General features: G+C 43.3%; 1 protein-coding gene across 2 annotated transcripts in view; it reads left to right on the forward strand.

The window, feature by feature from the left end:
• LOC140693133 (uncharacterized) overlaps positions 1-23,823 on the forward strand; it is a 113,651-nt gene that overhangs the window by 56,773 nt on the left and 33,055 nt on the right. The window contains exons 1-2 of one of the 2 annotated variants that reach the window (XR_012068831.1): positions 1,282-1,392; positions 1,630-1,835. The exons of the other annotated variant lie outside the window; for it this stretch is intronic. The gene's annotated coding sequence lies outside the window, so the exon portion shown is untranslated. Of the gene's footprint in view, positions 1-1,281; positions 1,393-1,629; positions 1,836-23,823 lie in introns of those variants that run through there. 2 annotated transcript variants of the gene reach the window in all.

Below are 23,823 nucleotides of genomic sequence, written 5' to 3' on the forward strand. Positions count from 1 at the left end.
TTTTTGAGACAGTGAGCTCACTTAACCTCAATAACCTCTTTAAAAAATTATACTTTTTATTTGAGATGTAATGTAGATTCCCATGTGATTCTAAGAGATTAAATGAAAAGGGCCTATGGACACTTTGCCCAGTTTTCCTTAATGGTTCCATCTTGCAATGTTGGGGTACAATTCATTACTGACTCAGTAACAATTTGAGGTTTGTGTTATTGCCCTCATTTCTATTCACGATTAAACTGGGGCTTAGAGAAACACACAGGGTTAGTGTAGAGTCGGGTGGAACGTGGGCCTGGGATTTCCAGGTATTACCATTATGATGGTCTGTGGCAGGGAGCAGCATTCACTTTGTTTGTTTATTCATTCATTCAACAAACATTTATTGAGTAACCTCTGTGTGTCAGATGCTTTCTTAGGGTTATCTGATTCTTCAGCAGTACTGAGAATCAGGTAATGTTTGTTTTTTAATCTGAGAAAATTAACTCTGAGAGGTTATAATCCCCCCAAAAGGAAATATAGCTCATAAAGGAGAGATAGTAAATTTGTACAGTCCCTCCTTTTTATGAAGGTGGTACCCTAGGCATTTTACATTTGCAAACTTGTGTAATCCAGATATATTCTTGTAAGTCAAGGAGTTTTTTTTAATTGAAGTTTATTCAAGTTTACAATGATGTGTCAATTGAAGGTGTTTTTTGAATTTTTAATTAAAAAATTTTTTTGAGAAGGATAATTAGGTTTATTTATTTGTTTAATTTTTTAAAATGAGGTTCTGGGCTTTGACCCCAGGATCTCGTACATGTTAAGCTTGTGCTCTATCACTGAACTGTACCTTCCTCCCCAAGGAGAGTTTTCTTATCCATTATTCTGCAGCTTAGGAGTTCAAATAATTTGGATAGAAATCCAGATCTTTTGATCTTTATATTTCTTTATATTCTGCTGAAGGGGGTTGGGGAAAGCAGTTCCTTTGTTCATTTATTTATTCAGCATTTTTGAGCAGTGATTTTCCATCAGGGCCTTGATAGGTGCTTGGAAACAGAAAACAAGAAATGACCCTACACTGCAGGGGCAGGAAGCCTGGACCAAAAGCTGGGTAATGTGATCCGAGCTACGGTAGCCATGTGCAGACTCTGAGGACAAACTGTACCCCCCGGATTTGCTTTGGCTTCCCTTGACTTGTGACTGGTACACACCAGGTCACCGCAACCCAGATGGGCCCACAGCCCACAGCACAGTATGTACCTCGATCTCCTCTCCCCTCTCAGCAGGGCCTGCAACATCAGCATCCCTGACTACGTGCAGTGTGCTGAGGACTATGAGACTCTTCCCGTGGTGTTCCAACCCGTGGGGATCATCTCAGAGGAGAATTTCTTTTGCATCTATAAGCGAATCTCCTCGGTGAGCCAGACCAGCCCGTGCGGCTCCCAGTGGGCACTCTGTATCCACTACAGGCACCACTATGCGCCCGAGAATGGGTGGAGCGACTTCCAGACCCACTGCAAGGTCGTGGGCCTTGTCACCATTACTGACTGCCACTCGGCCAAGGGCTTCGAGAAGCTCCACATGCAGAGGAGCTGAATGACACCACGCTTAATGACTCTCAGCTCTTTGTCTTTGTGTTGCATGGGGAGGTAGCCGAGCAGTCGCTCACCAACGTGGCCTTCAATCTACGAGGACTGCAGGGTGGTGGAGAAGAGGATCGAGGACTTCACAGAGTCACTCCTCATCTTGCCCAAGTCCAAGTAGCTGGATGGGGCCCCCGACATATCTGGGAACAAGATCACCCTCCTCTGCATCCCGTTTGAGAAGGAGGACGTCATGGGACTGAAGACAGACAGCAGGTAAGTTTCCCTGGAGACCAGTCCACCCTGGCTGTGTGCCAGGTTTCTTCCCTACATCCAGAAAGGGATCAGCAAAGAAGAAGACTGTCTTGTAGCCAAGGGGGGAGGGAGGGGCAGCCCGCCGGTTTACAGACATTTAAAAGTGAATCTGCCTTTGTTTCAGAGAGATCCTTTTAGGGTTAGTGTGGACACTTACTCCCGCTTTTCAGCCAGGACCACTGGTGGGACCCCTGGAGTTGCTGTCCAATATAGTAGCCACAGTCACTGATGCTAGGAGCACTGGGGAGGAGGCTGGTCTGTGTTGAGATGTGCTGTAGGTCAAATGCACATCAGACGCTGAGGCTTGTCTAGTAAAAGAATATTAACTATCATGTTACTTCCTATATTGATTACATGTCAAAATGTTAGTATTTTAAATACAGTAGATTAAGTAAGATCTGTTCTTAAAATCTGTTTCTAGTATTTGTTTTTTGTTTGTTGGTTTGTTTCTTTGTTTACCGTTTTAAATGTGGCAACTGGGAAACTTTCTTTACATGGCTCTCATTTCATTTTTGTTGGGAAGCCTGTCCTGAGACAGTGTCAACCCTTTGTTTATAGATGAGATGCTGAATCCCGAGAGGCAGAATGAGGCGCTGGTTGAGCTGGGGCTGGAGCCAGTGTCTCCTGCCCCCCAGGCCCAGCACCTGTTAGGCTCAGGCCCTCTCTTCCTGCCCGACAGCCACCATGCCAGGTTTGGATATCAGAAACACTGCCAGGGACTTCCGAATTAACTCCTAATGCAGGGAAAGGCGTATCACGGAGTATGGTAGAGAACAGAGAAATGCTCATTCTCACTTTGTCACTGTGATTAAGTCAACGGCCCCACTTTGCCTTGGAAGTGCAGACGAGCTCTTCTGGGCTTCCCACCTTCTGCTCTGTTTCCCCGTGTATCTATCGTGCTGTCCCTCATGCAGAAGAGGGTGAGATGCCTTTGCTGAGAGGTGGTCCCCCTTTGCTGGGGAGAGTGAGAGAAGCTGTGTCCCCCCAGCCTACGGCCTCGGTCCTTGAGTCTGGAGATCGCTCATGGCGGTCCCACAGGTGACGGTCGGAGGACCTGGTACATGCTGCCGGGCCCGCTGTGGAGGCGGTGCTCTGTGATTCTTGAACTTAACTAAGATCAGATTCTACTTTCTGGTTGTTGGTAAGTTGGAGGAGAAGATGCCAGATAATTGATAAAAAGAATGTCGAGACCAGCCCTGTGAGTGATAGGCAGAGGGGACCCGAGTCCCACCTGCGTGAGGTGCCTATTGGGCTCTGGATGAATTTTCTGTTCCTCCCGAACATACCTCTATGGCTTAAGGAAGGGGCAAGTCATTTCGTGTCCATGATCTGTGCTTGTCCTCACAGGGCCCTGTGATCTACATGCCCGCACTCCCCTTCTTCTCCTTGGAGATGAGGTGTCAGGTTTAGGAACCTGGGCACTGCTGAGAGCATAGCTGCCAGCACCATGGTACACCAAGGCTGGCTCCGTTCACCTCACCTGTCACCACCTGCTGAGTCCCAAGGCGTCAGTCAAGGTAGGTGCATCGGTGCAACATAAGCAGGGACCACCTTCTCCCCCTGGACAGACTGGTGGGTGAGCAGTCGAAGCCCGGAGCCCTTCCCCAGCCCCCAGGCCAGTGCCCCCTCTTTTGTCATAGGAGGCACTGGTGACATTTTTGCTCAGCAACTGCTTTGCCCTGAGTCTAAAAACACACCAGAGAATGTCAGCTTGATTTTGACTTTTGAAGTCTGCCCTTGGGATTTGGCGGAGTACCTGGATATGTGCTTAGCCCATAGTGGAAGACACTGTCACCATTGTTTACCCAGAACCTCGTGTACCACGCATGGCTCCAGGCATCAAATACAGCAGCGCATTAAACCTCCCTCCTTGTGGGTCTTTCTGTTCTGGTACCATAAGGGCTCAGCCAGCATCTTAATGTCAGTGAGTTAACGCGACCAGTGAGCTCGGGTCAAGCACATTCTCTTCCAGTCATTTTATTCCATTGTTGCTTTTTCTATTCCACAGTCATTAATTTATAAAGCAATGCTTTGGTTCAGGAGAAGAGCCTAATTCTCTCCTGCTACTCGTGGTGGAAGTGAGCCTGAAATGTGACCACAATTTGTAGCTCAAAAGCTGCCTAGATGCATGTAGGTGGAGTTTTGGTTAGGGGCGCTGACCACACTTGGGTCCCCCGGCAGCGCCGCTCCCCTCAGGCCCCTGCCTCCCCTGGAGCAGGAGGTGAGGGTGGGTCTCACCGTCCCCGCGTCCCTGGCCTCACACACTCTCGTAAATTCATGTACATGCTGTAAAAATCATTTTTCTTCTTGTGTGTTTTTAATTATCTCTTGTTCCTCTTCTCCTTTTTCTTCGTTCATTTTTCTCTTGTACTGCCCAGTGAGCATGTTGTTGCTTCTGAAAATGTGGGCTGTGCACACGCTGCATTGGGAATAGCCAGATCGCCCTTCGTGCTGTCTCCATCGCTTTAAAAAGCAAAAACTTAACAGATGCCTTGATCCGTGTATTATCCTAGTCATCTTTTTAATTTCTAATTTTTTGGAATATTTGCTTTGTTAGCACATCACCCACTGGTGTTTGATACCTGTTAAAATCCTTGCTTTGAGGGACATGTTTGGTCCTCCTTATATTTGGTGACAAATGCGCCCTTATTAAACTTGTTTGATTGTTTTGAAGAAGTGAGATGCGAATTGATTAAGGCGGCTGCTGAGGGATTCTTTTCATGGAGAATTTAAACTTGTAAGGTCAAACTCTGCAGCATTTTGCTCGATTCCTGCTTTTACACAAACGTGCTCGGCACGCGGTTCCTGGCTGTCGCTGTGTGACGTGCGTGACGGCGCTTCCTGGCCGGCGGTCACTGATGAGGAAGTGGCAGGCTCGGGATGGAACAGCTGCAGGGGACGCTGTTGGAGGAAGCAGTCAGTTTGTTTTTCCTTTGCATTCAACTTCCCAGTGCCATTTACCTTACTTTGCCTTCATAAAGGGGCAGAAGTGGGTCTAAAATCCATGCCACTCTTTTGTTCCCTTTATGAGGCTGGCTTTTCTGAGTATCAGGACAACATGGCCTTCTCCTAAGTACCTGGCTCACCTGGATCTTTTGGACACAGGGACTGCAAAAAGGGCCGTAGCTTCCTCTCTGCTCCAGCCAGTGGGCATTCACAGCTGGGTCTGTGGTTTGCCTCAGCAGCCGTGCAGACCTCCCTGCTGTGGCCTTTACTTTTAACCCATGTTGGCAGTAAAGAGCTGAATCCGTGTCTGTTGCAGCTGACGTCCACCACTGACGGCTTTGTTAGTTTGTGGTAGTCAGTCTCCAACACCCCAGTCAACCGTGAAGGAAGATGCTTTGGCCGACCTAGGACCTTGGATACTCACCCCCACCATGGTTCTTCTCACCTGGTGGAAGGGTTTGGCCACCGCCATCATGCTGACCATGAGACATTGTTGCTCCTTTCATGCTCTGGTCCAAATGTGGACACTTCATTTTTCACTGAATTTGTCTCGCTTGGGTCAGGACAGAATATCTGAATGAGTCCATAACATTCTGGGTGGGGAACAGAACAGAAGTAAGTGTCGCAAGTAGATGGAGTCTATGCTGTCCAGGTTGGCAAATGCAGACTGGTATCTGTGATGGCCGGGCTGTACTACCCTGGACACAGGCACTTCCCGTGGCTCCCGAGAGCCCAGGTGTCGCAGTGAGAACAGTCTTGCCTAAGTTCCTGCATCCTCACCTGCTCACTGGCAAATGTGTCTGCTAATTAGGAGCTCCCCCGGACCTCGGGCCCTTCAAAGCTCAGACCACGTGAGAACTTCTCCTGGGCCTCCTTTATGAGAATCCAGTGCCTTCTGAGGTGACCCGTGCCAGGAGATGCCTCCCCCTCCAGGGAGTAACCTACGGAGGACTGTGACTCACTGCACCATGCTGTGAGCTTGTGGGGTTCCGGCCATGGTCCCTGCAGAACTAGACTTGAGATGGGCTTAGTGAAGGAAATTACATGACAGATTCCAGGGCAGGGCCGGGGGGAGGGAACAGGGGAAATTGAATGTGACCTCAAACACATAGATGGGTACTGGGGCTGTTACTAAAATGGGGAGTCTGGGAGGTACATGCCAGGAATCGAATTCCAGAGTAAATGGTGGACATGAGGCATTTTTAAGGTGCCATTTGTCATCCAAGTTAGGACTTCAAAGAGACACTGGTGTCTATGAGCCTGAGGCTCAGGTGAAGGAGCCGGACTAGAGACACACTTTGGGAGTCGTCATTCTTAGCTGGTGTTCACAGCCTTGCATGTGAATTAGATCATCTCGAGAGGTGCAGAATTAGGCTGTGGGGGGCAGGGCTGTGCCTGGTTTGGAGGAAAGCCCAGACCATGCAGCTTTGCTGTGTCAGTCAGCGGCATTTGCGATTTTTCGACTAATGGCGTTTATCCTTAAGGGGCCGGGCGGTGGGCAGGGCCAGCCAGGAAGAAATCTGAAGGGAGGGTCGTGGCTATGTGTGTGTCTTGGGAAGGTGCAGAGGCTGCAGGGTCCGGGAGGGTAGACTTCTTAGAAGCTGGATTTGGAGTGGGGACAAGGTAGTCACACTCACCTGTGAGGGAGGGATGGAGGCCTATGGAGTCCCACCCTACCGGACTTGCTTTCCCATGAACAGAAGGCAATCATACAAAGTATCTGAGGTGAGAAGGGATGGGCGCTGTGAGGGGAGCCATCCTGGAGAATGGTGCTTGGAAAGTTCTCGAATACTCTCCCTGCAAAATAGAGTAAAAAATACCCAGACCCTTAAGAACATTGATAGTGTCTTGGGAGGAGGCAGTTGTTTTTCTTGGCTCCTAAGGGTAAAGCATGTATCCGGGGATACACAGAAGATACGGGCAGTCTGTACCGGGGGCTTGATCCTTACCGGGGGAACAGTGTAATTTCAAAGGGGGAGAAGGGCAGCGGAAGGCAACTAGCCAGGCCCCGTGTCAGGTACCAGTCGGCCGCCCTACTTGCGTGTTGCATTCACATCCATGCCTCCCAGGTGGCGGTGGCAGCCCCCTTTTGCGGATTGGGAAGCCTTCTCAGAAGGGTTCAGAAATTTGTCCATTTAGTGGCTAGTAAGTGCTGTAGCCGAATTCAAGCATGGCCTTGTCAGACTTCAAGAGCATGTACTCTCTATTAATTCTGGTACCTCCCTGTTGAACCTGGAATGGTGAAGTGGGTCAGTTTTGGAGCCTTTCAGAAAAAGTATGATTTAAGTGCCTCAGGACTGTTTCACAAAGCTCAGTGTTCTCTGTTGGTTCGGAAGCACCGCAGTGCTTTTCTCCCCACAGATGTTAGGTTAGGTCTTACTCCTAGGTCGATGACGTGGTTGCAAATGACCTACAGGTGCAAAACCACACTTAGCAGCTTCTGAAGGGAAACTCTCCAGTTCTCCCTTGATTGGCTTTATTCCACGGGCTGTAGCTGTGCTGCAGCATAAGCCTGAGCTTTACTTATGGAGTGAGGGTTTAATATCCAAATTTAGCATAAAACGATCAGATGAAGAAAATCGACATGACAATTTATTTTTGGGTTTCATTAGTCAAGATATACTATCAGTTAATGGCCCATATAGCAAATGAAATTGAGTACAGGACATTGCATTTCTTCCTTTCTATTTAGTGTTCTCTTACAGCATAAGGCTGCCTGCTTTGGAACATCAGCTCCGCCACCACGGCACCTATCAGTGTGTTGGTGTGATTGCATTTACACAGTGCATGTAATCTGGGCTTCCTCAGCCTCAAAAACTCCAGTGCATAATCACGGGCTGTAGCCATCTCTTAGTCTCGCAAATACTTCTAAAATTATATGATGCCAGAAAAGAAAGAAGAGAGAGAGATTGTCTTTATCAAAGTTCCTTTCAATTCTAACTGCAAACTGTTTTTGAGCAGCTCTGGTTTCCTTTGGATATGAATGTATACATTTCTTTGCATGAAACCTTGGTTCTGGACTAGAACACCAAGTTCTTGCTGTCCACAAGCCACAAAAATATTAGCCAAATTGCACACGTGTGAAATAGTTTATATTTTTTCTGAGAAAGTGTCCTTGAATTTGGGACTTGGGCTGTGATTTTTGCTTTTTGCTTCCCCCAGCCCTCTTGCAATCTCTCACTCCTTCCCACGTGGCCCCCAAGATTTCGTGGTCTCAAAGGAGGGGGCAACTACCCAGTTGGTCACCATGTACTGCTGCTGTAGACGGAGCCCAGCCAAGACCTAAAGGACATTATCAGAGAGGACTTCCTGGAAGAAATGTGCTCTACATTCAGTTGTGATGACAGAGTAAGAATCAGCCAGGAGAAGGAGTCAAGAATGTGGCTCAGGTCGCAGGTGCAGCCCGGGCAGGCGCTTGGAGGCTTTTGGCGTGGGGACCCGGGGAGAGTGCCCTGTGTGGTCCAGAGTGGAGGGTTCCCCTGCTGGGGAGGACACTGGAGACAGTTTGGGGTGGAGGGCTTTGGAAGAACTTGGGTTTTACTAGAACTGACACAGTATACAGTGAAGGGTGTCATCAGAAAGTGACCCTTAGGAAAGGTACTTCTGGTTTTGCTTCTGATATTCTACAGACAGAAGGGTCGGGACGGGCGAGAGTAGGTATGTCTGTCACTTTGAGACTCACCCCGTCATTTATTTATTCATAACACACGCACTTCTCTGAGTCTAGGGGAGAGAGGATGTAGCCACATTAGTAAGCAAAATGTATTTGCTTCTTGAGAGCTTAGCATTGTCAGAAGTTGACTTAGCCTAGAATGTTCTAGGAACAGAGGAACAAATTGTGGAGGTTGGAGGGAGGGAAGGCTTCCTTGGGAAACATTCAAAATGAGCCTGGAGGCAAGTGGGAAGTAGGAGCAGGTCAGGGGGCCCCTGAGGTGACTGGGGACCTGGGTACTGAGGTGAGGCTGGGCGAGCAAGGTCTGGGGTGGGGATAGAATTCCACCAGGGAGCCTCTGAATGGTTTGAAGTGGGGTGATGTAATCAAATTTGTGATTTGGGAAGGCTGCCTTGGCTTTGTGTGTGTGTGTAGCGGGGAAGAGGTGGAGGGTGCCACCAACTGGGGGATCATTAGAAGACCATTCACAGGCTCGGAGAAGGGCGTCGGGGCTGCTTGGGGACGGCAGGGGCAGTGTGGATGCCGGATTTCCTTATGGGGGGCCTTGTTAGCGGGGCCGCCCTAGAGGCACCTTGTGGCTGCAAGAAAACTGATGGAGGCCGCCAGCTGGACTTCCCTCTTCTCTCTTTCCCTGCCTTGTGTGATGATCTTAGCTCAGCCAACATTTGGAACTGATAATTTCCATTTGGAAATTTGGAAGAGCTAATTTCCAGGGTAGCCCAGGATGCTGTTGAGCTCGTTCGAGTGAGATCTGATAGGATCTAAGTTTGTGTTCAGTTCTGGATGTTCACTTAGCTAGAAACGTCCTGTCATTTTGATTTCCAAAGGGGTTTTTATTCTTGATAAAGATTGCTTGGTGAGAGGAAATTTAATACAGCTGTTGTTTTTTTCAAAAAAAAAACATATCTTTTAAGAAATTTAATATTCAAAAGAATAGGAATATATAAAATTGTTTAAGTAAGTTTTTGGTGTAGTTTCTTTGCTTTCTGAGCTACTGTGGAGTTAGAGCCTTTGCATTACTTAATAGCACATCCTTGTCAGTATTTAAAGAGCTGTTAGTGAGCCCCCCAGGCCTCACCTCTCAAAGAATCATTAAAGTTTGCTCTGAAATAGTGAGATCATAAAGGTCTTGTTTGCAGAAATCAAACAGTTTGTTTAAAATCCGCAGCATAGCCCCATTTATAAAATAATAGTAAGTTCAAAATTAAGAAAGTGGAGGATAATTGACTTTTTTTAAACCTGAAGCATAAACTTTCTTGTGCTAATTTTGCAACTGGAAATTTTGAAAAGAAAAATCCTACTGCAATATCATCTACGTGAAATACATATATGTTTTTCACTTTTGAATAGTAAATGCGCAGTGGTTTTCGAATTCAGGAGCATTCCAGCTCAGATACTGGCAGTGATGGTTGCTGGTTTTCAATGGAAGAGCCTTAATTTTCCTTCTTACCTTTTTTTTTTTTGTACTGAGAGGGTTGAGTACTGCTTTGCCAGCATGATTTTGGGGCAATTTGAGGGCAGATGTCGTGTACCAGCAGTGAGATATTTCCATGCATTTTATTTTCTGGACATCACCAGGGCACATATGGGGTTTGTGCCTGCATGCTAGAATGCTGCAAGACTCCCTGATCCATCACCGTTATATCCTGGAGCTGCTCTGGTCCGTGAATGATTTTCTGTGGCTTGGAGGTAATGCGGTCTGATGGAGATGTTCAGATGTGCAGTAAATTGCTATTACTTGAAATAAGAGTAACCTAGAAACATTGCTCTAACAATACAGGATGAGGGAGGAGAATTGGTTGAGCTGCTTGCAGTGAGGAGTCTTCTCAGGTGACTCCCACACCGTGATTCCTGCCAATATCCGCCCCAGCCCTGCACGGTAGTCCTGCCGAAGCAAGCATGCATTTTGCTCAGAAACGCAGTGAATTTCCTTGTGCCTCTGTTGGTTGGCTTTTTTTTTGAAAGCACATCTTGCCCTTTGCTTAAATGCCATCCCTGCTAGTCACCACTTACACTGATTCTTCTGAACCTCGTCCATACATAGCTGTTGAATGGATGAACAGAATGTAGTATCTCCATGTAGTGGAACATTATTCACACGTAAGAGTGAATAAAAATGAAAAAAAAGAGGAAAATGAAAAGGGCCACCTGTTTTGGAAAGTCCACCCTGACTGTTCAACCCACCCTTTTCCCTTTGAAACCCAATCACTTATGCTCCACTCTACTCTTTTTGATAGTACTTACCACCTTCTAATAATCTTTAACGTTTTCCAAAAAAAAAAAAAAGAGAGAGATGCTGATACCACTTTAAAATTGACAAGCCTTGATAACAGCACAGTAAGTGAAAGGAACCAGACACAAACGGCCACATACTGTTGAATTCAGTGATCTGAAATGCCCAGAATAGGCACATGCAGAGGCAGAGAGCAGGTTATGGTTGCAAGGGGCTTGGTGGAGGGGGATTAGGGAGTGTCTGCTAGTGAAAGGGGGATTCTTTTGGGGTGATGAAGTGTTCTGGAAATAGATGGTGGTGAGGGCTGCACAACCGTGAGTGTGCAGAAGACTGCTGAGCGCTGTGTCTGGTTGTGCCTGTTGTAGGGCGGCTTTAATTTGTTCTCATCCTGCCATGTCAAGAGTCATCTTGTGCTGTGGCCGTTCTACTCCTGTGAATGTTGAGGGCCAGAGACTTTGTAGAATCATGTTTCATTTTTCCCCCTTGCTGAGTGTAGGCAAAAAAGATTTAAGCCTGAGGAAGTGCTCCATCTGCAGAAATGTCTTTTAGTTTTGCATGGTGTAAAAATCTTGACAGCTTTTAATCGTTGAGGCCAGTGTGTGGGGGGAAATAGCCCGTGAATCCTGGGTGAGACCGGGAAGAGCCGCGCTTCCCTCCCGGACACGGGTGGGGATTTCACCCCCGTTCAGACAGTGAAGGGCCCAGACCCATGAGCGGAGTTGACAGTCGTGAATATTTACGTGTATCCGCTGCTTCATCTTGGATATTAATTTCTAGCTGAGTCATTTTGTGGCGGCAGCCTCATCCTACATCAGGAATTTATAGCATCTGCTCTTTGAGGTGAAGACCTGACAGACTTGATTATTTAACAGTCTCCCTTGAATTGATATCTCAGGTTCCTTTGTCAAAAGCAAAACAGCAGAAATACAGACGTCCTTCAATGCCAATGTGACCTGGAACGGGTTTAGTCTCTGTGCCTCTGTGGCCTTGTATGCGGGTGGGGAAGATGATAACAGTGCTTCCCTCAGAGGGGGTGGTGAGGGGAGAGTGAGAAACGCAAATGGAGGACTTACACGAGATGCTCATAAATGACCGAATTTAGTGCTCTCAGCCTGGTGAGGCCTCAGGGGCAGAGATGTCAGAACAGAGCAGTCCTAGCCGGAGCTCGATCCGCATTGGCAGCTTTTATGATCAGTATCACCACTGTGGGTTATCAGGTAGTTTTAAGACTTGATAATATGAATTCATGAATAATGTTAGAAGACTAGACATCTCAGATCCAGGTTACATAGTTCTCAAGATTTCTTCTGAGAAATGGATGGTTTCTTCCCAATCTAAAATCTGAGATGAGTCTCTAAAAATTCTGTAATCCTCCATCTTTTTGCTTTAATTCTCCATTTCTTAAAAAACTTAGTTTTTAAATGGAGTTAATGGGGACTGATCTGAGGGCCTCATGCATGCTAAGCACATACTCTCCAAAATGAGGTATAATCTCCCCCGTAATGTTTTTTAAACTTTATTGTCTTAGTATTCAGAGGTTAGAGGCCTCTAATTCTTTTTCTGGGGACTTGTCATGAACCTGTAAATCTATAATTAATGGACAAAACTTGTTTTATTAAAAAAATCAATAGAATATTCTGCAATCCATCCAAAAAGAAATGCTCATTGACATAAAATGTTTCTCCTTTAAGGTGATTTCTCCTTTTTGGCCTAGCTTAATTTACTAACAGCCATCCTCATCATCATAATGACCAAACTCGCTCTGAGTGGACACCTACCTAAGTCTAAAATGCTTTCCTCGTGTTTTACTTCATAGCAGGTGTTTGACGGTAGGTATCAGTGTCTCCTTTTTTGCAGCTGAGGGATTGAGAGATGGAGCAGTTTGTCCCGAATCATGCGCAGCTGGCGGTGGCTAGCTCGGTGCTGGAATCCAGGCTGCACACTATGCATTCTCAACTGCTCCTCTAATCAGCCTCCCATTAAGTGGTTACCCTTATTCCTGTGGCTCCATAAATGGCCGATTTTAGTTATCTTAGCCAGTTGAGGACTTCAAAGGAGAGACACCATTGAGAATGTGAGACAGAGTGGCATAAATTAAAATTGTACATTTTCACAAATGTTTAGTTCTCAGGTAATTATATAAAAAGTTAATTATTTTTTATTTTAGTGCTCTGTAAGCACTAAAAACCCAACATTAAAAATACTTATAGTGCAAAAGAGAAGAGGGCTTTGAAAGTCCAACCAGTGCTAAGGATGTTACTTGTTTTTCTCTAGTGGCCCTTATTGACAGAAATACTTACAAAGACTGAGTTGCTTTATGTAGTCTTAATATGGAAGAAAAGATTGTCAGTGAATATTGTAAGTAAAATCTTTACTCTTCTCTTTCCTGTTGATGAAAATGTAAATTGTTTTCATGGCTTAAGTACATTTCCTCATTTGTGAAATTTGAGTAATATCTTTTAAATTGTCTGACTGTGAGAGTTAGGAGCCTTGTATACAAAGAACCTAAGAGGTGATTAATAAAAGTGTGCTGTCACAATGACAGATATTTTAGAAGGATCAACTCTGAATACTAAAGAGTTTTCCTTATTTCTGATGCATATTCAATATGTATATATGATATATTTGAATATGGTTTAAAGTAACAAGGATTCAGTTTTTTTTAGTGTAGTATGAAGTTTTAATGAAATTTGTATCATTCTAGTGAGACAGGGACTAGTTAAATTGCCTTAATCAGATGACCTTGAAGACTAATTACACAGAATATGTATTGTTACAACTGAGAAATTATGTTGCCGTGTAACCATCCACTCAGACATTTAAATTCGTGGGATTCTGACCAGATCCATTAAGTTTAGTAAAATCCACATTGATCATTTTTAGGGAATAAGCTTCTCTCTTTTGCGATTAAATTTTGATTTTATTTCCTGCACTCTTAACAGGTTTAAAATATCAAAATATTGATTTGACATGTCACTTTTCTAATAGAGAGAATAAAGCTCATGCTGTTTTATTATGCAAATAAATGTTTCTGTATTTCAATAAACTTGTATGATATCCTGGCTCTTTCAGAAGTGTTTTGCAAAATACTTAGATAACCTACTGTTGGAAAAATACAAACGTGACTTATGAATATAGTGCCTAGTACAGTGCTTTTGCTACAGTGCAAGACATGAGGCCTAGGAGAGCTTTGCTGCCGATTGCCAGGAGGACAGATCCCATGTCTCAGTTTCCCCTCCTGTAAAATGAAGTGGCTGGACTGGATTCTTTCCTTTTCTAAGATGGGTTTCCATGAGCCTATGTCTTTTGTTTATATTCAGGAGTATTAGCAATATCAGATTAAATACTGAATACCCCTCTCTTCCCCGGAAGCAAAGTGCAGTATGTGCTACATAAGCTTTTAGTTATCTGATTCTCGTTTCTGATCCTACAGGCAATTTTTTTGTTGCATCTTTCCCGGCAACCTGGAAGGTCTTTGTAGCCATAGGTGGCGCTGTTGCACTTTCTTACAGTCTTGATTTTCCTGTTTGTAAAAGAAGGCTTAAACAACATTATTTTATTTTGATTTCTTTGCTTAATGTTTCAGAATAGCCCAATGTCCATTATGTCTGTCTACCTGGAAAAATTATTCTGCTTATATCTTAGTTTTATTCTGTCATGTCACTGTGAACATTTCAGACTTGCTTTGCAAACAATGGCAAAATTCGTCTTGTCTTCCAGTGTTAGAAACCAGTGAGCTGGGATTTTGTAAAACAGCTAGAAGTGGCCTCTGGAGCACCTTAAAGCTGAAAAGTGTACTGAGTTCCCTGAGTATTGACTCCGCCCCTGTGTGTTAATTGGTGGTAGGAGATTTGGTGCATTTACGAAGGGGTGTAGTTTTTGACTTGGGTTTGCGTGCACGCGCTGCCACTGAGCCACGTGAGCCTGAGTCAGTTCGTTTTGAGATTTTCCCTCATCTGTGAGATGGGGACATTCGTATCTGCTTTGTAGAATTGTGAGAATTAGAAATTTTGTAAAGTGTTTACCACAGTTGGTATGTCAAGAGGGCTCAAAAACTTTAGCTGCTGTTTTGTGTGAAGCCATCATTTGAGAGTCTTTGGCAATTACTAAGAAACAGGAAAATAAGAAAAGCTGGTTTTATGATGAGAGATATTTGAGGAGGTTCCATAGTTCCTATACCCATAATTAAGCATCAGCAGAGTAAGAAATGTTACACAGTCGTCCTGAGCCAACGTTAAGCCACAGAATTATTTGTTACTTCATATATGTTGGGGCCTAAGGAGATCCAATACTTATACACATGTTGTTTCCAGCAGCCAACTGAGAGATGACACAAAAAAGTAGGCATGCTATAAATGTCTTCTTTGTTACTGATGAAGCCACATTCTCCATGAACTTCAGGGCTGTGGGAAATGCATGTCATGACACTGTGTCCCAGAATTAGAGACTCACGCTGTCCCAGATATCTCTGGGCCACAGCGAGCCTTCCCTTGAGAGGACCTGCCCCTTCATGCACAGGGCTTTACTGCCATGGAACTGAGCATCCCGGGTGCTTCCCAATGGTAACAAACACTGGAGGGAAAGGAAGGGTTTCAAATGCTCTGCTTGTCTTCCCAGACTCACACCTCACTCTGTTACTGTGATGAAGGCTAGCTGTGGGCCAGGGGCCAGGGGTGTGAAGGGAGAAGCACTCTCCATGGCCCAGAGGAGTGGTTAGGAGGCATCCCCTCACGCGGTTTTAACAGGTGGTGAGATAGAAGAAAAAGGTGCTCCCCAAGAGTTTATAAAAGTAGAAATAAGGATTTTCTTTGTGACTTAGACTAACCAGGAAACACATAAATGATTAGAAGTGAGACTGGTAAATCACTTTGATATTAATTTAACATTTGTTGAGCACCAAAAGTGTGCCACATTCTTTTCTGAGAGTTTTACAGAAATGAATCCTTCAATCTTCTCAACAAGCGAGTAAGGAAGATTTGATTGTTGTCCCAGGTTTACAATGTGAAAATTGAGGCATACAGAGGGTAAGTAAGTTGGCCAAAGTCACAGAACTAGTAAGTGGCAGAGCTGGTATTCAAACCCTGGCTGTCTTGTTTTGAGGCTACCAGAGATGGGCTTTGGGTGTTTAGCGTTATCTGTATCCCTGAATCTATGTACCCCTGTGCATAAGTTAGCCCAGAAAGGACAGGGAAAGGAGAGTTGCACAGGTGCTCATAGTCGTATCTTGGCCACTGTCCACGGAAAGTGCACTGTGATTAGCGTTAATTGTTTTCCAGGCAGTATATCAGTTCTTATAACAGAAATCTAGTCCATTGAGTTAATCTAGAATCCCTTCCTGCTCTGCTTCTGTCCATGTTTGCCATGTGACTGCCTGCCCGTGATTGGGCGGTGGAGGAGAAAATGTACTCATGGTTGAACTCTGATATTTCAGTCTGGTTCATAGTTTCACATCTTCTGTTACATTAGTAATTTAAGTTTCTGGTTTTCTTTCATCAGTGTGTAATGGGTTTGGTTAATGTGAAATCAGTCCATGGGAGCCCAGGGGTGCTGACGGTATAATTTCTGAGCATGTGTGTCACTTCAACTCGAGCAGACCTGGCTGGAAGATTTCCACCAACCGCACTGATTTCCCCCAACAGCGGGGTCCTCTCCCACCCCCGGATGTGAGGCTGGGAGCTCTCTGAGTAAGCCAGTCAGAGGCCAAGTCCACCAATCAGAAAATGATGAAGTACCTAGAAGTGGGTTTAATAGAAGAAAAGGGCTTCCAGGTTGTCTGATGGGATGTTCGAGTCCGTTTGGTGAAAAGCTGTCCACTGTCTGTGGTTGAGCTGCTTCTTTGCTGTTGAAAACTCTCGATTAGATGAAGGGATTTTAAAAAGCAGAAAGGAGTGATTTCAGGTCTTACGTCCACACAGGTGAGAAGTGCTGGATGACCGCCTGTGTGAGGCATAGACAGAGTCTTACAAACTTCATAAAATAACTTTAAAAGCTCTTCTATCTGAGTGCACTTCATATGGGGTCCAGTTCATCACTTGTGATGCTGAGAGGGCAAATAATTGATGATGGCAGAAAGGACACGGAGGCATCAAAAAGGTCTCAGTCATTTTGCCTTTTTAAAGGATGCGGCACAGTGTAATATATTTGAGCTGGTTTTCCACTGAACAATTTTTAGTGTTTTCTGGGGCTCCCCAGTGCCCCAAACTTCCGTGCAGCTTGGTGTCCCCTCAGAGCAGCTCTGTCAGCGCTTGCCCTGGGCTGACGCGGTGTCACGGGGAGCAGGACGGTCAGCGTCCCCGGCTCCTCCGAGCTCCGTCTCCTCATCCGCGGAGCCGGGTTCCTCATCCGTGTCTACTTAGTAGGGTTGCTGAGAATCACACGTGATGGTGGTCAGGTGTGATATGTGGTTGTCTCTGTGATTGGCATATAGTCAATATTTGATACAAACACTATTTTTGTATAATTGTAGCCCATAGATTGCAGTGGTTTTTAGTCTGCATTTTTTATAACTTTATTATTTTTAAATATGCACTTATTTTTATTTATTTTTTGGAGGTAATGCAGAATGAAGCCAGGACATTGTGCATGCTAAGCAGGTGTTTTACAACTGAGTAATACACACCCTCCTTGTCTGCACTTGAAAATAACTATTGCAATAAACAAAATAGCTCTTAAACACCATCAAGGTACCTAGTCTCGGTATAGACAATTGAACATGTATGCTATTTTAATAAGAATAATTGTTGTTGAGAAATAATTTCTGAATCTGTTAATGTGCTTAAAAACGATCATAGGTAGTGATAAACACGAATCTTTGATCCAGTACTTCTTAGGGTCTGTTTTGCCATCAAGGGAAATTACATTCTACAGAGAAGGCTAGTTGGGTCTCTTTGGTATTTGGATGGCTTAGCAGATGATCAAGTCTTTCAAAAGCTGACAGTTTTGTATTTTAAACTAACTAAAAAGTTATCTTCTAGAAGTTGTAAGTACTAAGCTTGTGAAGTGCCCAGTAATCCAGGGGTAAGTGTCTGTGTCTGTGTGAACGTTTGTGTGTGTGATTTCAGGAAGGTAGAAATAAGTTCCATATAGGCTTCGGATACCTTTCTCCTTCAGTTCAAGGTTTAGGCATATATATACACAAATAAATTGATATTGTTTGTCATTTGGCATATTGTTGGGAATAAGAGCTTCTCATACTTGTTTCAGAATGTTTGGGGAGAATGAGCTTAGAAAATGGGAGGAGAAAGAGTCAAGGAGGCATTACACACTTTGTGCAGGATATGAGAAACAGTAGCTTTTCATTTCTCTTTTCTTCTAAAGCAAATTGGTACTGAATTGTAACCTAGTATTACTCAGAATTGCTTTTCTGATCAGATACAAGTGCCTCAGATTTTTCAAGGCAACATGAATGATGAAATGTGTTTTAGCAGTTATCTTTAAAAGTAGTTTTATTTTTCAAGTAAAAGGCTATTGCCTGTTCTTTCTTCCAGCAGCACAAGAAATTCTCATTGATCTATGTACATGATCTATGTGCTTAGTTTCTATGGCTTTTTTTTTAAGGGCTTGTTTCATTGTGGTTTGAATGAATGTTTAAAATTTCTGGATTTTGATCTTTAGAACATGCTGATTTATCAGAACTGTTAAAAACCTGATTGTTATTTGGTCCTTGTTTGTTGGGGCAACCTATTGATTTCTTTTGTCTGTTAAAGAGGGAAATTCTTCCTCTAGCCTGCAGATCATTAAGTGAATGGTTAGCAGTGTGCCTTTAATATTATTTGAATGCATTGAGCATGTTTGTCCAGTGAATTTTGAATTGACTCATTATAATGACTTTGCTTTGGTCCTGTGACTTTTGCTCCTCTCCACAAGAATTTGAATTCTCTGTTGTATTTTGTATACGTGTTCTTAAGGGAAGAAATTTTGCATTTTTTACAGAGGTGGGTTTTCCTACCCCTCTGAATGTCTTCTTTAATTTATACAATAAATGTCTGTTATTGCAGTGCATAATTATTTCATAAACTATTTTTTGGCATAATCAGAAGCAATGACAAAGAATTATAATAAAAAATACGAAAACCTTCCTTCCTTTGAAGAATAGAAATCAGGTGGTCAGGCTCCCGCATGCTTTGTGCCTGACACACTTACTCTCATGTCATTGTGTATCATGATTCGGAGATGGGGTTGCTTCATGTTTATAGATTTTTGTTTTAACATTTGTGTTTAATTATTTCTCCAAGCTAATGTTTCCTGTTGGGTTTGTGGAAAGAGTAGAAGGGAAAAAAATTCTTTGTTATGTTTTCAGGAGGCCTGAGTTGATGAGAAAAGAGTTGAGGGTGGGCTGAGGAAGAGAGTGACACTTCCTCTCCTCCCGGCTGAAATTGATAAACAAAGAAATCAATTACGTTTATCGGAATTTGACTAATAGGAGTTAGCGAGCCCAAGCTGGCTAGATTTGCCCAATGGGAATTACTGAATTCACCTGCAGAATTAGGTGCTTTACTAAGTAGAAACAGCTTAGAGCAATCAGAAAAATCAGTAATATGATGAGATATAATGGGATTATAATAACTTTCATTTCTGAAACTTTTCTTCGGTAAGTTGTGTAGAGCTACTATTAAGTTTCAAGCACCAGGAGTTAAGAGTGTGGGTGGTTATGTAGGATCGTTTTTCACGGATGTGTCTAGTCCCTGCTAGAGTGGCTGCAGCTGGCAGAAAAAGACTGACAGCCAGGATTTGTCATCCTAGGCTGTCCTCCATAATGGTTCCATGTGAGAGCCCATGATTGCGTTAACAAATTGTAACACACCCCAGCCGCCTGTGAACTTTAAGAAGAGAAAAGTATGCTTAGAAACTGCTTAGTAAGCAAGTACCTGTGCATCCTCACTCCAGTCTCCTTGCCTTAAAAAGCAGAGACAATGCTTTGCTTGAATAGCTGAGGTTTTAGATAGCACTCTGCTGCTTGCAAAGCAAGGACCGAGGCCCTCAGCTATAAATGCTGGGCTTGTGTGCTGTTAGAAAGTCAATTATCCCCAAAACAAGGACCTGGCTGGTCTGGTGGTCTGCTTTGTAATTCACATATCTAAAAATGTATCTTGTTTCCTTCACCCCATTACTTCCTTAAAATTAAACTAATCCTTTGTACTCATTGTGTATTCTACAATCTCTGCCTCACCCTGTCTTTCCCGAAGTTCCTCCTTACTATCACACAACTGCTAATGAATTTTCCTTTGATTATACACAATAAATATGGGAGCATTTGAGAGTCTCTTGGAGTTGACTCCCTACTCCCTCTCGATTTCTTGACTTTTTCCACAGAGTCTTGAATAATCATTCCATATCGGTAAGACTTCTGCCAGCCAGAACCCACAGTTCCAGGTGAGAACGATGCAGGCTTTATCTCTCCTACCAGATGAAGACAGAGAAGAGAATTGAGATCTGTTCCCTCGTGGTCCCTTCCTGCCCCAGGGCCACTGCAGTTCACCTTCAGCCTTCTGGCCTCTGCTCAGAGGGCCTCTGTCCCAGGACTGACTGCAGCCTTTTCTTCCCTTTTCAACATTTCCTGTGCCTTTCAGAAGTTGGTCTCTTCTCTGTAATACAACGCTGGCAGATTTGATGGTGGTCAGCGTGCTGATGGGCAGTCCTTTGGGGACTCCCAGGAGCCATGCTGATTTTCCTGAGTCTTTCAATCGGGGTTACAGAAGAGTCTAGCACCAGAGGAAGCCCATTCACGTGAGGTCAACAGAGCATTTCATCAGTTTCATTTTATTTTTAAATTTTCAGTGGAGAAATTATTTGTAGCAAACTGTTCCAGATTTTCGGCCACCTGCTTTCCTCACCACGATTTCCTTGATGGCTCTGGTGCTTGTTTTAAGAACCAAGTTTCTTCTCTGTACTTTTGTAGCTGCTGGGCTTGCCCAATACTTGATCTGCATTTGAAGCAGAATGTTTCTTCGTAATGTCAAACTGATTTTCGTATTTCTGAATATTTCATGTACACTCAGCTACTGTTTCAAGTGAAATGCTCTTGTCCAACTCCGGTTAACTCACATTTGCTGATCTCCTGCTATCATGCTGAGGACAGTTTCTTCTTCCTCTAACAAAAGTTAGCAATTTGCATTTACTATGGAAGGTACTGGCCCGAGGTGCTTTTTTTCTTAACAGTTTTAATACAATTCACCCGTTAAAATGTACAGCGGTTTTTACTCTATGCCCAGAATTGTGTATCGCAGTCAATCTTAGAACATTTTCATCTCCCCAACAGGAAGCCCCGTATGCATAAGCAGACATTCCCATCTTCCCCATCCTCCCCCAGCCCCAAGGAGCCACTCTTCTCTCTCTGTGGGTTTGCCTGAGCTGGACATTTCATGTAAATCGAGTCACTTCTTGTAAGTGGAGCCGTCTATTGTGACTGACTTCTTTCACACTGAGTAGCGTTTTCAATGTTTGTCCAGGTTGTGGCCTGGGTCAGTGCTCTATGCTTCGCTATTGCTGAATAATATTCCACTGTATGGCTGGGCCCCACTGTTTACCCATTCATCACGTGATAGGCATTTGGGTTATTGCTGCTTTTTGGCTGGGATGAGTAGTGTTGCCGTTAACATTCCTATAGGAGTTTTTATGTCGACATTTGTTTTCAGTTCTCTTACGTGGGTGCCCAGACATCAGAATTCTGGTTCATTCAGAAACCAAATGTTCAACTCTCTGAGGACCTGCCAGGCTGTTTTCTAAAGTGGCCACGCTGTGTTACATCCTCACCAGCAAGGGCTGCGCGTTCCGCTTCCTCTGTGTCCTCATTGGTGCTTGTTATATTTTTTTTATTATAACCTATTGTAGTGAGTGTGAAGCGGTTTCTCCTAGTGGTTTTGACTTCATTTCCTTTACAGCTAATGATATTGAATATCGTTTCATTGTGCTTATTGAACATTTGTATATTTTCCTTGAAAAATACCTTTTCAGATCCTTTATTCACCTTTGAATTGAGTTGCCTTTTTAGTGTTGAGTTGTAGGAGTTTTTTTTTTTCCTTACATTTGGAGATACAAATTCCTAATCAGATAAATGATTTCAAAAAGTTTTCTCCTGTGTGTTGTTTTTTCACTTTCTGGATGGTGCCCTTTGAAGCAAAGTTCTAAATTTTGATGAACTCCAATTTATCTCTGTTTTCTTTGTTCCTTGTGCTTTTGGGGTATTATTTAAAATCTGAATTATTTCATTTAAACTTGTATATCTAAAATGACTTAATTCGTAGGACCGTTCTAGGAGATGGGTGTGGTTGTTCTCCCCAGTCTATGGATAGAAGACTGAGATGCAGAAAATTTCACTGAAATATCAGTGTCACAGCTACCCAGTGCTGTGGGAGTTCAGACCCTCATGTTTGTCCCCAGCAACTGTGCTCTTCACCACCATGCTCCACTACTGCCTGGAATCGTGAATGAAAACGTCTTTCCTTTTTTGATTTCTTGTTAGTTTGTTTTCTCATTGGGGACCTCATCTCCTCATTTTCCTTTCGGAAACCAGTGTAGGTTTATTTTAGGTCTCATGTAGGCAGAAGCATTGCTATCAGTTAACTTCTTTATTATTCACTCTCCAGTGATGATTGTTGCTAGTTGATCTAATCAAGTCATGCTCAAGTCTTTCCTGCTCATGACACTAAAAACAGTCATGACTTACAGAATGCTCAAAGAAGGAAGTATTTGATTGATTTTATTTTGCTACCCAATCAAACCAATCAAATAAAAACCCCGGTGTTGACACAGATTATAAGCCCTCCAGAATAGGGTCACTGTCTTCCTTGTGTTTCATTGGTTCGGTCACAGTGTCTGGATAGTGCATTTCAGTCCAGCAATTTTGTGAGGATACGGTGCTCGTGAATCATTGTAAGGACAGAATTTTGACAATAGACTGTGTTGTTTATTTTATAAGGGAATAGATAATATAGAAATACTGCTCAGATCTATTTTAAAATTAAGCTTGGAATTTTGAGAAGAATTCAAGGAACCATACAAAGATCTTTTTCAATAATTTTAGATCTATCTTAGACATTTTGTGGTTATATAGCAGAATAACTTATCAAGTAGATTTGACAAGAGGAATGTAGTATTGATTATTTGTTTTAGTTGAAATATTCCAACTGGGATAAATTAATCAGTGCCTATAAATGAACAAATATGTTTGTATTTCTATGCAACATGAGAGAAGGCTTCATATGTTTGTATGTAATATATATGATTGTGTGTTTTAATCTGTCTGACAGTGTTTTTAAAGTTTTTAAGCAATGTTGTAACTTTAGAATTCTCCTAAGAAATACACTCCCCTAATACAGCAGTTTGTACTGTGTATCCTGCCTTATGCATGGGATTCCACTGTCCCCTCAGTGAGGAATTTCCTCTCCTATTCAGTTAGTAGCAGAGTTAAAGGAGCTGTGATTTCTAGGCCTTTGCTCTCCATGTGTTTGCAGTTGGCTGCCAATTAGGATTTTGCCTTTCTTGAGATTTCATTGTTCAATTAGAATTTTTGAAAATAACTATTAGTATGTTTCACTGGTCTCCCTAGAAACTTGATGTGTTTGTGCTTTTCAGTTTTCAAATTATGAAAATTGTATATGCACACTAGTTTTTAAGTAGTCCTTTTTCACTTGATATTTATTTACCTCTTTATAGTTAAAATAATTTTTTTCCCAATGAATCAATTGTTGTGCATGTTTTAAAATATATCTTACTTTTTATTTTTCTTATTCTAACAGGTATATTCATGGTACAGAATTTAGAAAATAAGGATAAACACAGTAATAACTTAAAAATGGCCTCTAATCTCACCTGGAGATACAGTTGTAAGGTTTGAAATTGAGAATTACAAGTCCTCTCACATTGTTCTTGTTTTTCAAGTACGTTTTTTTACTGAGACCCTCGAATTCCCATATGAATTGTAGCAGCAGCTAGTCATTTACTGCAGAGGAGCCCGCTGGGATTGTGGTCGAGACCACGTTGAGTATACGGATCTTTCTGGGGAGCACTGCCATGCCAAGAGCTCTGTCATTTGATCCATGAATGTGTGTGGTGTGTCTGTGCAGGTATTTAGGTCTTCTTTAATTTTGTTTCAAAAA

Source organism: Vicugna pacos, unplaced genomic scaffold (assembly GCF_048564905.1).
Source record: "Vicugna pacos unplaced genomic scaffold, VicPac4 scaffold_19, whole genome shotgun sequence".
Lineage (NCBI taxonomy): Eukaryota > Metazoa > Chordata > Mammalia > Artiodactyla > Camelidae > Vicugna > Vicugna pacos.